Here is a 12,754-nt window from a genome sequence, read left to right on the forward strand (position 1 = left end):
TTCAGGCACCAGCCAATCAGCGAAGAACCATACATTCTGTGTTGGCAACGATTCCCGAGCTCGAGATTTATAGCTGGGACAAAGACAATGTTTGATGAATTTTATCAAGGGGAAAGACGTTATTGGATTTGGAAAAAGCTTAATATACCAGTTAACCCTGTTAGCGGTGCATTACATACGTCACGACCAAATAGCAGATTGGTTAAATAAAAAAGTACCCGCCTACCGTCGAGCGAACAAATTCTAATGCTGCGAGGTCAGACGGTTTCTACGAAGTGAAACCAGATGGTGAATAAGGCTACCTGACCCCGGCCCCTCATCACAGTCAGGAGCGAAAATGTGGCCCCCAGAGAAAAAACTTTGGTTCTTCTCTGAGACAGAAAACACTGTGCGGTCTACTGTGTTTTTAAACTCCATGCACCTTCTCTAAAATCATTTTGATAATTTCAGACCTGGAATTGCCCATCTCTACTGAATTTAAGGTAAAAGGTATCTGTTGACTTAAACTACTACTTCATGACATCACAAGGTGGAACAGACCATTTTGAGCTTTGGAGATGTAGTTCAGATAATTCAGTGTCACTTAAACATGTGTGAATGAAACAAAACACAACTCCAGGTATGTTTTTGGTCAGGTAACAACATTATAACATGGCTTAAATCTTAAAGAGTCATTTTTGTTTAATATAGAATCTTTAAGTTATTCCTTGCATCCCATTTATTCACTGAGTTTTCACAATTTTCTGTTTTGTGTTCTGTTTAGTCATGGTAATGCCTACCTCCTGGTTTTCTGTGGATAATAAGGCTTTATAATTAGACGCAGACAGTACACAGAGGTCATATTTCTAGACTAGGAGCAGCTGTTAAAATATGTCTGTACTGGGGCAAGAAAAAATTGCTCAACTACCAGAACAAAAATCGGGTATAACCACTTTAGTTAAATTGCTTACCATAGGCACAAAATAATTCTGGGTTTTTCATGGGTGATATCTTCTTATATTAAGGTTTTGGTTAAGAGGAGGAGATGGAGAGAGTGCATTCATTGGCTGACAGCGACCAGTGACAGGTGAACGAACGAAGGAAGTATACGTTCTCCCTTGGCCTCATAACCCGGTGTGTAAATTCTCTGGCATGTTTGGTCTTGCCTTTGTTTGGGAAAAGATTGTGTGAAATGTTTTGCTTTGGGGGATACAAGTTAAAACGTGCAGAGATGTGCCGCCCTACATGTACAGACCTATGATGGATCTGACATGCAACCTCTTTTCGGTCTGGCTGGTTCAGTAGACCAGGGCTCGGCAGGAATGGTTACATAAGTGTGAAGTGCATAACTCTTACCAAGGATGATTGTCGCCGTGTTGAATTTGCATAACTGTACGTCGATAAAAATGTATGTCATGTCTTTCACCTGAGCAGGTTCAAGTTATTTGCTGAGGTTGTCTCACTCTCCTCAGACTCTTGGTGTAAGCAGCTTGGAAAATTGTAGCTCCTTATGGTTTGATCCTTACAGTTTTACAATAAGGCTGTGCAATTAATTGAATTTTGATCACGATTTCAATTTGTGTGTCAGACGATCTCCAAACTAATATAATTGAGTTGAAACAATAAAGTTTATTTTAGATATTTTTTATTAGGGATGTAACAATAACAAAAATACCATGATATCGTATCGGCAGAAGTCTCACAATAATATCGCGGGCTGTCATAATACATCGAGTCACAATGTCCTTTGCTTAAACAGTAGCAACAGTTTATAAACATCGAAAACTACATCTCCCATGATCATTTCAGTGCAAACAACATGAAGAGGCATGTTTTTTATTTGAACAGTAATAATTCACACCAAAATCTTGTCAGGGTATTTTAAAAACAAAAAAGCATCCAATTTACAATTATATCAGCCTCTCCAAAATATCGTAATAAATATCATACCTTGAGATGCATATCGTGATTATATATATATATATATATATATATATATATGTATATATATATATGTGTGTGTATGTATATATATATATGTGTGTGTATATATGTATATATATATATATGTGTGTGTGTATATATATATATATATATATGTGTGTGTGTATATATATATATGTATGTATATATATATATGTGTGTGTGTATGTATATATATATGTATATATATTATATATATATATATATGTGTGTGTGTGTATATGTATATATATATATGTGTGTGTGTGTGTATATGTATATTATATATATGTGTGTGTATGTGTATATGTATATATATATATATGTGTGTGTATATATGTATATATGTGTATATATGTATATATATGTGTGTATATACTTATTTTATGTTCAAGTATATTTTATTAAAATTATGTTTTATACATCACAAAACTGCTTTAAGGTACATACTTGCAGCCTATATTTATTTTCAATTTGAAAGTTTTGCATTAAAAATCAATAAAGTGATTTCTTTTTTGAGAGAGAAATGCTGAATAAATGCATCATGTAACTAAAAAATAAACTTTTGAATAATCGTTTCAGTATTGTCCAAAATAATCGTGATAATTATTTTTTTTTCTATAATCCAGCAGCTCTAATCTGTTTTTAAACTCCATACACCTTCACTAGAATCAGTTTGATAATTTCAGTCCTGAAATTGCCAATCTCTACTGAACTAAACATAAAAGGTAAAGCTGTTAACTTGTAAACTAGAGCTTCATGGCATCACAAGGTGGAACAGAGCATGTTAAACTTTTTTGATGTAGACAAACTAACAATGCAGGATTGCTCAAACATGTGTGAATGAAACAAAACACAACTCCAGGTTTGTTTTTTGAGGAGGTAACAACATTGTAACATGACTTAAAGCTCACAAGAATCAATTTTGTTTAATACAGAACCTTAAAGCTCTGTTTGCATCTGAAAAAGTGAGTTTATATGATTAAACCAGTGGTTGGAACATGCTGTTATACCACATCCTCACTATATCCTGTTCTTATGTTTGTTTGTTTTTTGAGAGCAATGCTGAATAAATGCATCATGTAACTAAAAAATAATCGTGATTTCAATAGCGACCAAAATAATCATATTTTTTCTTTTTCCATAATTGAGCAAACCCTATATTACAATTTGAATGACCTTCCAGAGGAAATACACAGAGAAAATAGCCCGTCTCATCACCAACGGAAACAACAAAGAGATGAACATGGCGACCTCAAAAGACACCGTGTTATTAGTGCAACGCTTTGATTCTTTGCCATGTCCTGGGGCAGATTTGGCCTACAGAATTACTGCTGCTAATTCTTAACAGCTTCATGCCAACAGCACTTAGGCTGTTAAATCAAAGACTCTGATTGGACTTTGTATTATTTTTATTGCATCCACTGTTGCACTGAGCTGTGGTGGCTGTGAGTTTTGTTTTATGTAACAAATAAACAAATCTAATCTAAAAAAAAATCTCAAATGTCCCAGGAGAATTGACACTCTTTAAAGTTATTAAAAATGTCTTATGTTGGGGTATGTAGTCGACAAAATACATTTACTGGTTCTTGTACATTGATGAGTTGACTAAAAAGGGGCGTGGTGACAACTAAAGCTCTTATTATTATATTTTACTTACTATTATTATTTTTTATTATTTTTATGATCAAACCAGTGTCTGACCCAAACTGCACTCACCACAGGCTCAAGACAATTCATGCAATAACAACTCTGCTCCATAATCAGTCACATAGATCAGTCAGTAAACAACGTTGTCATGTAAAAATTCCAGCAATGCCCAGTATATTCTCATTCTCAGTCAAAAGAATTCGCCAACTAGGACTCAGCGACGGTCAGTGGATTAAACAACGGAAGGAACACAAGCCTACTGAATCCGTGTATCATTCGTTCATTGGGTTCTCAAAATAAAACCAAAAATAAGAAAATGAAAAACAACAATTTTCTTCATTATTTGTTGCAAAAACCAAAATGAAAAAACGGATAATGATTAGTTTTTTCAGTTTTTGACTTTGTGTTTAAATGAATAATGGAAAACATGGATAACAGCCGTTTCCCATTTCTGTGACTTAAACTGTGATGCCGGACTGAACCAGGACTGAACCAGGACTGAACCAGGACTGAACCAGGACTGAACCAGGACTTAACCAGGACTTAACCAGGACTTAACCAGAACTAAATCGTTTTCAGTCCTGGTCTGATCCCGGTCTCAGTCCCAGTCTCAGTCCTGGTTTCAATCACGGTCTGGTCCCTTTCTGGTCCCAGTCTGGTCTCGGCCTCAGTCCTGGTCTCAGTCCTGGTCTCAGTCCTGGTCCTAGTATAGGTCCTGTTACCGGTCTCAATCCTGGTCTCAGTCCCAGTCTGGTCCCGGTCTCAGTCCTGGTCTCAGTCCTCGTCTGGTCCCAGTCTCAATCCTGGTCTCAGTTCTGGTCTGGTCTCGATCTCAGTCCGGGTCTCAGTCCCGGTCTCAGTCCTGGTCTCAGTCCTGGTCTCAGTCCTGGTCTCAGTCCTGGTCTCAGTCCTGGTCCTGTTACCGGTCTCAATCCTGGTCTCAGTCCCAGTCTGGTCCCAGTCTCAGTCCTGCGTCTGGTCCTGTCTCAGGCTTGGTCTTGTTCAGGGTTTCAATCCTGGTCTGTCTCAATCTGGTTCCGGTCTGGTCCCAGACCTGTTTTAATCATAATTTAGTCTTTGTTCAGTCCTGGTTCAGTCCTGGTTCAGTCCTGGTTCGGTCCGTATGTGGTGTAAAAGTCCGGCATCGCAGTTTAAGTTTCGGAAACAGTTAACAGCCATTATCCTTTTTTTCCCCATTATTCATTAAAACACAAAATTGAAAACTGAAAAAACAAATCATTATCCAATTTTTCATTTTGGTTTTGGAGATAAATAATGAAGAAAACAGTTATTTTTCCATTTTCTTATTTTTGGTTTTATTTTGAAAAATGAATGAACGAATGATACACAGATTCTACTGTTTAATAATAGTTGGCCTTTTCTCAGTTGCAGTCGGATTCTCAGTTGCTGCCTTTTGTGTAATTTTATGCTCAACACGTGTAACGGGTAATCCAGGGACACCCCACAGCTCCTGCCTGCAGTATTTAGAGCCGTGTAACTTTATAGGCCTTATAATTCCTCTGAGGTAACATACAGCCAAACATAAAGAAAGCAGCACATTATGGTTTGAAAAAATGAAATAAAATAAAGTTGATATTAAGGTAGAAGTCTGGAATATGACGTGTAAGATATGCGTTGTGTGTGTGCATTGCATGGATATTTAATGTATGTGATAAATAATGGAGCAGTGGAGGCTGGGTGCCAGAACAGAGACCGTCAGTGGATCAGCACCTGGTGAGAGGGCACCAGGAGGCCAGAGCGGAGTGGGACTGGCCTTCATACTGTTAAATGTTAAATTATCTTTTTTTCTACAGCATTACACATAAAATACATGATAATTTGTAATACTTTTGTTGAACATATTTACTTGATTTGGGCTGTGAGAGCTAAACATAATTTTATTGCATGCAATCGCTTTCCATAACTTTTTTACGCAAATCCAGCAACCTTTTTTTTTCAGTGTGGAAGTGAGTTGTGACTGTTCAAGAGATAAGATTTATGATGAAATTGCTGTCTGTATTTAATCAGGCATGTTACATAAATTGTTGCATAAACAACCATAAAATGTAATTAAGACAAACAAGTATAGTGTAAAACCTATTATTTATTTTATATTATGTAATTATATTAGTTATTATAGTGATTATGATCAAATTTTTACTTAATATTGTCGAAAAATACCCGTTGTAGATATAGTTTTACAATGATAAAGAAACAGTTTGCCAAGAAAAGTTGAAAAGTATATTGAACATGGTAAGTTGAGAGTTGTAAATATATTGATTGATCACGCGAGGGAGAATTCTGTTCAAAAGTTTGGTACAAGTTGCACCCATGAATCACATTTTTCTGATACTTTTAAACACGATTTCAACAAAATAAAGGTGTTTTCCTAATTTCTATGTACAGTAAAGGAGTTTTGGCCGAGCGTCTGACATCGTTGTTAGTTATGAAATTCCCTCGTGTGATGCCATGATTTCCAACTAGGAAGTAAAATTTGAAAGCTAAAAAATTGCCAGTCTGGAAAAAACCTTAGAAAATAATAACTTTGTTTTAGTAAAATGATTAGTCCAACCTGTGCACTTTAAGGTCCAATGCAAACTATGGTTAAAAATTGTCTAAAATAATTAGGGCTGGGTATCAGTAAGAAGTCGCCGATATGATACATACCTCGATACAGTGCACTTTTGATTCAGTATGATTTATTTCAAATCGATTCGGTACAGTTCACTAAAAATAATCGCTAAATGATCACGCTGATACTTAGTCTTTGTTAAACCACTTGATGTGCAAAGTTAATATGAAACACACACATTTTAATCATAAAAACAGTGAAAATATATAAATGTGTTGCGTAAACGAGTTAAAAAGGCAACAAAACTGTAGCGCTGTAACAAAATAATTTTGTAAAATATACCAAAAAATACTCTTGGCAATATATCGATACTGTATAATCACATTAAACGATAAGATATATCAATATTTTGATATTTTTGCACACCCCTAAAAGTAATGTGTAGTTTTAATAAATATTTTGTCAATCCTAATTAGCCAGTCTAGTGCCCACTCGTTTTGTCTGGAATGTTCCACAGTATGGCATTTAACTTCATGGCATTTTTTTTCAATTATAGGTGTCAAAATCCTACAAAACAAGCATCATTACTTTAAGCAGGCTTTCCTCTCCACAGTTCTGGCTTGTGACTTGGCCTGACTGCACCACCTGCTTGTCTCCATTGGAAAAAAAAAAAAAAAGCTTAAATGCAATACTGTGGAACATTCCAGGCAATATCTCTAAGACAGTGACTGATGTTTAATATTCCTTGTTCTTTTGACAGTGTTTTGAAGCTTTCTAAGGTTATCTTGTTTCTCATCCTCCTCACTTTGAATATGATAATTGTCAGGTATTTCTATTCCCCAGCGCAACAAATCACTGTTTTTGAAGATGTGTAAATCAAGATAATTACCCAACTAAACGAGTAGAAAATTGGGGTCACACATCATTACACTACAGGTACCGCTTTTTGCTTTGTTTTGGGCCCTTTTCTTGTCGCACCTATCGCTCTATTTCTGTTTTGATTTTGTATCTGGCAACCGCAGTATCTGTAAAAGCGCAGTTTTGCCTTTGAGCCATATGCGCGAACACAAACACACATTTCTTGGTTTTCCGATATTTTCCTGGTAGCGTTCATTTTGAGATGTGACTGGTTTGGAGTGGGCTGTGGGCTGGATGCGTGGATCATGGCGGTGAGGGGGCGGTGTGACCAAAGAGAGGATATGGCGTGGGTGTGGAGTACCATTGAGGTGCATATCGCTCATTTATGTGCCTGTGTTTGTGTGAGTAATTGTGGACACGCTGTACAGTGGAAGATGCATAGGCTGGGTGTATGCGGTTTACTAGATATAAGTAGGTTTACTCAGGTTTCACTGTACATGATAAATAAAATGATAATAGTATAAGTATAGAAGTACTTTGCAGTACAGGTTGATAAAAATGTAAACACAACTTTTTTACACTAGATTTCATTCAATGTTTAAAGGTGCACTATGTTGAGTCTGTGAAGAGTCCGTGTGTAGAGATGTTATTTCATTGCCTGGAATGTTCCACAGTAAAGCATTAAACATCTCTTCCTTGCATTTGTTCACTTACAGGCGTTTTATATTTCAAAATATCTTAAAAAAACATGATTTTTGGAGACACTTACTTCTCTATTAAAGGGACAGTCCAGAATTTTGGACATAGGACCTCATTTCCTAGTTTAGCCAGAGTGTTGGAGACGTGTGGAGACACTTTTTTAAATATTCCGTCCAGTCCTTGTATTTGCAGAGGTCCCTGGTGCTAGACTAGTGCATGTCAATGGCCATAGTTATCCTGCCACTAAAACAGTCTTACCCACTCCACAAAACACCCGAAGCAAATCTATTACACCAGACTGTCCATGTGAATGTCTGTGTTGATAGAATAATTTTAGAAGTTAAACCAACCTTGCATTTGAAGGATTTATGTCTGAGCAGCTAGCCTGATTCTAATTAATTGGCTCGACAGTAGGCGGGTACTTTTTTGCATTTAACCAGTCGCTGTCATAACATATGTAATGTGCCGCTAGTGGGCCAACTGGTATATTAAGCTTTTCCCAAAATCCCATAGGAAGAAGGACAATAACGTCTTTCCCCTTGATGAAATTCACCAAACATTCTCTTTGTTCCGGCTTTAAATCCTCGATCTTGGGAATTGTTGCCAACACATAATGTATGGCTCTTCACTGATTGGCTGGTGCCTGGACTCACACTCGCACCTGGGGTTTTTGCAAACCATCTAGTGTATTCCGATTCCTGACCTGGTCGCTGGAGAGAAATGAAATTGAGTGGAGGCACTAGGTGGTGCCAGCCTGACTACTTAACAGCAGAAGCGAGAAAACTTGGCTGCAACGGCTTGATATCATCTAGTACCTATCTTACCAACAATGTAAAATTCTGCTGCTGCTGCTGCTGCTGAGAAAATAGTTCCTCAACATGCACTGATTCATGCGATGCAAGGTTAGTTTTATTTAGAAAATTATTCTATCAACACAGACATGTACATCGACAGTCTGGTGTAATAATAGTTTTGCTTCAGGTGTTTTGTGGAGTGGGTAAGACTGTTTTTAGTGGCAGGATAACTATGGCCATTGACATGCACTAGCCTAGCACCAGCGACCTCTGCAAGTACAAGGACTGGACGGAATATTTAAAAAAGTGTCTCCACACGTCTCCAACACTCTGGCTAAACTAGGAAATGGGGCCCTGTGTCCAAAATTCTGGACTGTCCCTTTAAAGTGTTTCCATATTGATTACCAAGTTTCTATACTGTGGAATAATCAAGGCAAAACAGTAATATCTCCATGGCGACAAGCAGGCGGCGGACCCTCCACTAGAAAAGGTGTACCCAGTTTTTTTCCCATGTATTTGAGCAAACCTTGTCTTGCCCCAGTTCAGATATATTGTATAAACACATATATCGTGCTCAAAATCAAAATAAAACATAACATATTTTTTTATCTGATAATCAGGAAGTACGTGTTAGCAGGCTAGTTGTTGTTATCATTACTGTCATGGCAAAACCTCACACTGTCTTAGAGCTGTGAAAAGCATTTATCAAATCTTTGTGATGAATAAGTAGGATGTTCAAAATGCTTAATGTATGAGTGGAATCATTTTGGATTATTTTGAAAGTCACTCAAAATGTAATTGTTTTTTTTTCCCCGCTTAATTAATTAGTCTTGTTTTTCTCATTTTAAGTGACAGCAGAATCTCAAAATAATAGGTGTGCGATGAGGGAATTAAAGAGACCACAATAGCATGATCTATATTGGAAAACAAATTGGCCACAAATCAGTATTCAATTTCTGTCGACTATGGGTTCAACTTAAAGGTTAATGAACATAGACAGTATAACCTTTTTGTCAATGCCAGTGACACAACAAAATCAAATTATTCCTAGAAAACCTGAACCCATATGGATTTTTTCTTATTGTACTTTTTATGATGATGATTGATATGGACATCTCTCCAGCTTCAAAATATTCTACCGTCAACAATATATGAGCCTATCTTTGACCTCACCAATACAGGTATTAACACAAATATATCACCCGTCTATAATCTGAAGTGCTTTTACGTTAATCACAATTTGATTAAAAAACAATTTGCTACGCCCTACTTCAGCCTAACAGATACAGATACAATCAATGTCGTGGTCGTGGTTGGCTTGTGGATGTATGGATGACACGCTGAGCAGTTTTTAAACTTAATATTGTGTAAATATTTTGGGATTTTGACCAGCGAAGAAGATGAAGGACTATTGGATTGGTGGTTTTCAGATTATAGAATGTGATGATGTTATTCTCTCAGATGGGGTAAAGAGGAAGTTTTCCCTATTGAATACATTGTACTATCATAAGAAATATCCAAAAGGTAAATGCACAAAGAAGAACACTATGTATAACAATGAAAATCTGCTTACCTGTCCCCTCATCTGTATTAAATATTATAGGTGTAGAGAATGGATCCCTTCTGAAACTCAGCAATATGCTCTATTCACGTTGTGTCGCAAACCAGGAAGACGTTTGGAAACATGCCATGACAACTCCTGGTGTAGTTCTCGACACTGGGCCCGCCAACTGACTATGATAAAACTCACTAGTAAAGACCGCATATGTATGTGCTGTTTGGAATCATCTTGAATTTGGCGCCTCGTCTCTTCTAATCGAATGTACCCAGTGCGTTCGGAGTTTTGTGTCAGTGGGGAAATGATAAAAACTGAGGTATGTTTGTAATTGTTGATTTGCCGAACATAATGGACCACTACAATGACATGTAGATGAAGAAAACTGGGTCATTTTCCCATTTTTCCTAGAACAGAGCCCACCAGAAGTTGTCATCACATGTTTCCAAATGTGTTCCTGGTTTGTGACGTAAGCGTGATTCATAGAACTATAATAAAATCTGGAAGATGAATTCAAGATGGCACTGTATTGTTTTCAGTGGCCTGGGCTCAATGGCTTCAAAATAATTTTCCTTTCTGCTTTTACTTCCTCAATACGGGCAAACTCTTCCCACCCTTATGACGTCTACAATGTGCATGGGGTGCTGCGTTTGGACCAATCAGAACGAGAGCTGCTAGAGCGGAGCTAGAACGAGCTCAGAGCGAGGCAGAAGCTTTGAGGATTTTAAAAAATTTAAAAGTTTATGTGGTGAAATTAGAAAAGAATTCCTACAAAATCCGACCTTTGTGGAAAATTGTTGATGCCCTGTCGGTCGAACACGGGTAGTTTGAATTCCCCAAAAAATCCCTTGTGCTTCTATGGGAGAATTCTTTCTAGGCCCAAGCTCCTGGAATCTGCAGTACCTGGAGCGGCCACTAGTCTGTCTCGAGCTGGGACAGAGGGGGAGTGCTGTATCCAATTTTTATTATAGATCCATGCCGTGAATAGAGCCTATTGTGTGGTTTGAGCAATTTGTTTTTCCTGTAACCATGGCGACCCTGCATGGAGCTATACTAAGCAGCTAACTCTGAAATTCTGCAGACTTTTTCCAACAATGCAGCAAACCGCTCTGGAACATCCTCTGCCATATTTGATACAGATGGAGAGAAAGTGAGGCTTATAAGAGGCTTTCCTGTGGTGTATCTCGCGTTCACTTGGCTCCCCGTGGACGCTGCTGTGATTCCCGGCTTCAGGACAGAGAAGAGCAACACTTTAATCCTGAGGGCTATTACTCACGTCAAACTCACGTCTATTCTTATTGCATTTTACTGCTCAGTGTGCTTAAACTGACCCTCAGAGACACATAAAGTGATATTGATTGTTTGATCTCTTTATGTTTTATATTGCGTACACCATGACAAATAAGTAGCAGCCAATGACATTTTATTTTTAAGACTGTAATATTTGAGTCAGTTTATAGCTGTGCATACCTATTTTTAGACTTACCTTAAAGGTCTTGTAGATGGAGTTCTGGGCGACGTCACAGACTAGCCGCGGAGCAAAAGATACACAAACAGCAGCATTCCCCACGTTACAATGAGAAGTTGTTGTGTTGTTAATCGCACAAACAAAAGTGAGAATGGTTGGCGGATGTTCAACACCATTAAGTTCTTCACTTTAAGTTCATTTTAATTTTAATAAAATGACAAAGAAGCTCAATAAAAACATACTACTGCATTGCAATTTTCACCAATTTGTTGGACATGATGTCAGCTTCCTAAAAAGCGTTAACCATTCAGATCGCTCATTCTTTTTAAACTTTTCTGTACATGTTTGATAATTCTGTTGATGAACTGACTGACCGCTGGCTAATATAGGCTCATTAGATCAAACCGCTATAATGATGCAAATGAAAAGCAGACAAATAAGCTCAGAGGCGTAATTTTATTAAACTTTAATGTGAGTGGATAATTTGGACATCATAACATTCAGACATGACAAAGTATTCTGGGTGAATAAACAACAGTGACGGTAAAACAAGGTGCTGGTGCGACCTGAGACATAACTGGCTCTAGCCCACATGCGGCTACAAATTAAACAATTAAGATCTAAACATGACATGATATGTTATTCTAAAGGGTGTCAGCAAGAGTACACAAACCACACAAAAGTCTACAACAGCCAGCCGACTAGAAACTGGTTTTAATCATGTTCTAATAGGACCTGTAATGCTAACCACTTAGCCGCTTAGCATCTCTTGCTCCCCGGCTGCGTGCGCATCTCCGAATGTTTGTAAACAGGAAACCCATCTCATATGACATAAAACTGACTCTTGTGAGCTTTTTAGCCATATTAGAACAGGGGTCTCCAACCTGTAGCTCGGGAACTCCTGTAGCTCTCCACCCCCTTACAAGTAGCTCGCCCAGATATTTTTGAATTATATGTATTGTCCTGAATTACTCAAATTTGATTGATTAAATGTCTATTTCCTTTGTAAATGTATAATTTTTATGCCTAAAATTTGTGCACTAATAACTGAGTAATGGATTATGTTTTATGGATATCAAACTGTACCTCATCTTCGGCTTACTATGGCTCTTATCAGAGGTGGGACCAAGTCATCGTTTTGCAAGTCTCAAGTCTTTGATCTCAAGTCCGAGTCGAGTCCCAAGTCAAATACAGGCAAGTCCAAGTCGAGTCCCAAG

At 37.6% G+C, this 12,754-nt stretch overlaps 1 protein-coding gene across 2 annotated transcripts in view; it reads left to right on the forward strand.

Annotated features, from left to right (window-relative positions):
- The window catches only part of prkcbb (protein kinase C, beta b), a 223,475-nt gene that overhangs the window by 63,992 nt on the left and 146,729 nt on the right, over nucleotides 1-12,754 (forward strand). The gene's annotated exons all lie outside the window — the stretch shown is intronic.

Source organism: Boleophthalmus pectinirostris, unplaced genomic scaffold (assembly GCF_026225935.1).
Source record: "Boleophthalmus pectinirostris isolate CB_2022bp ecotype Guang Dong unplaced genomic scaffold, ASM2622593v1 HiC_scaffold_17, whole genome shotgun sequence".
NCBI lineage: Eukaryota > Metazoa > Chordata > Actinopteri > Gobiiformes > Gobiidae > Boleophthalmus > Boleophthalmus pectinirostris.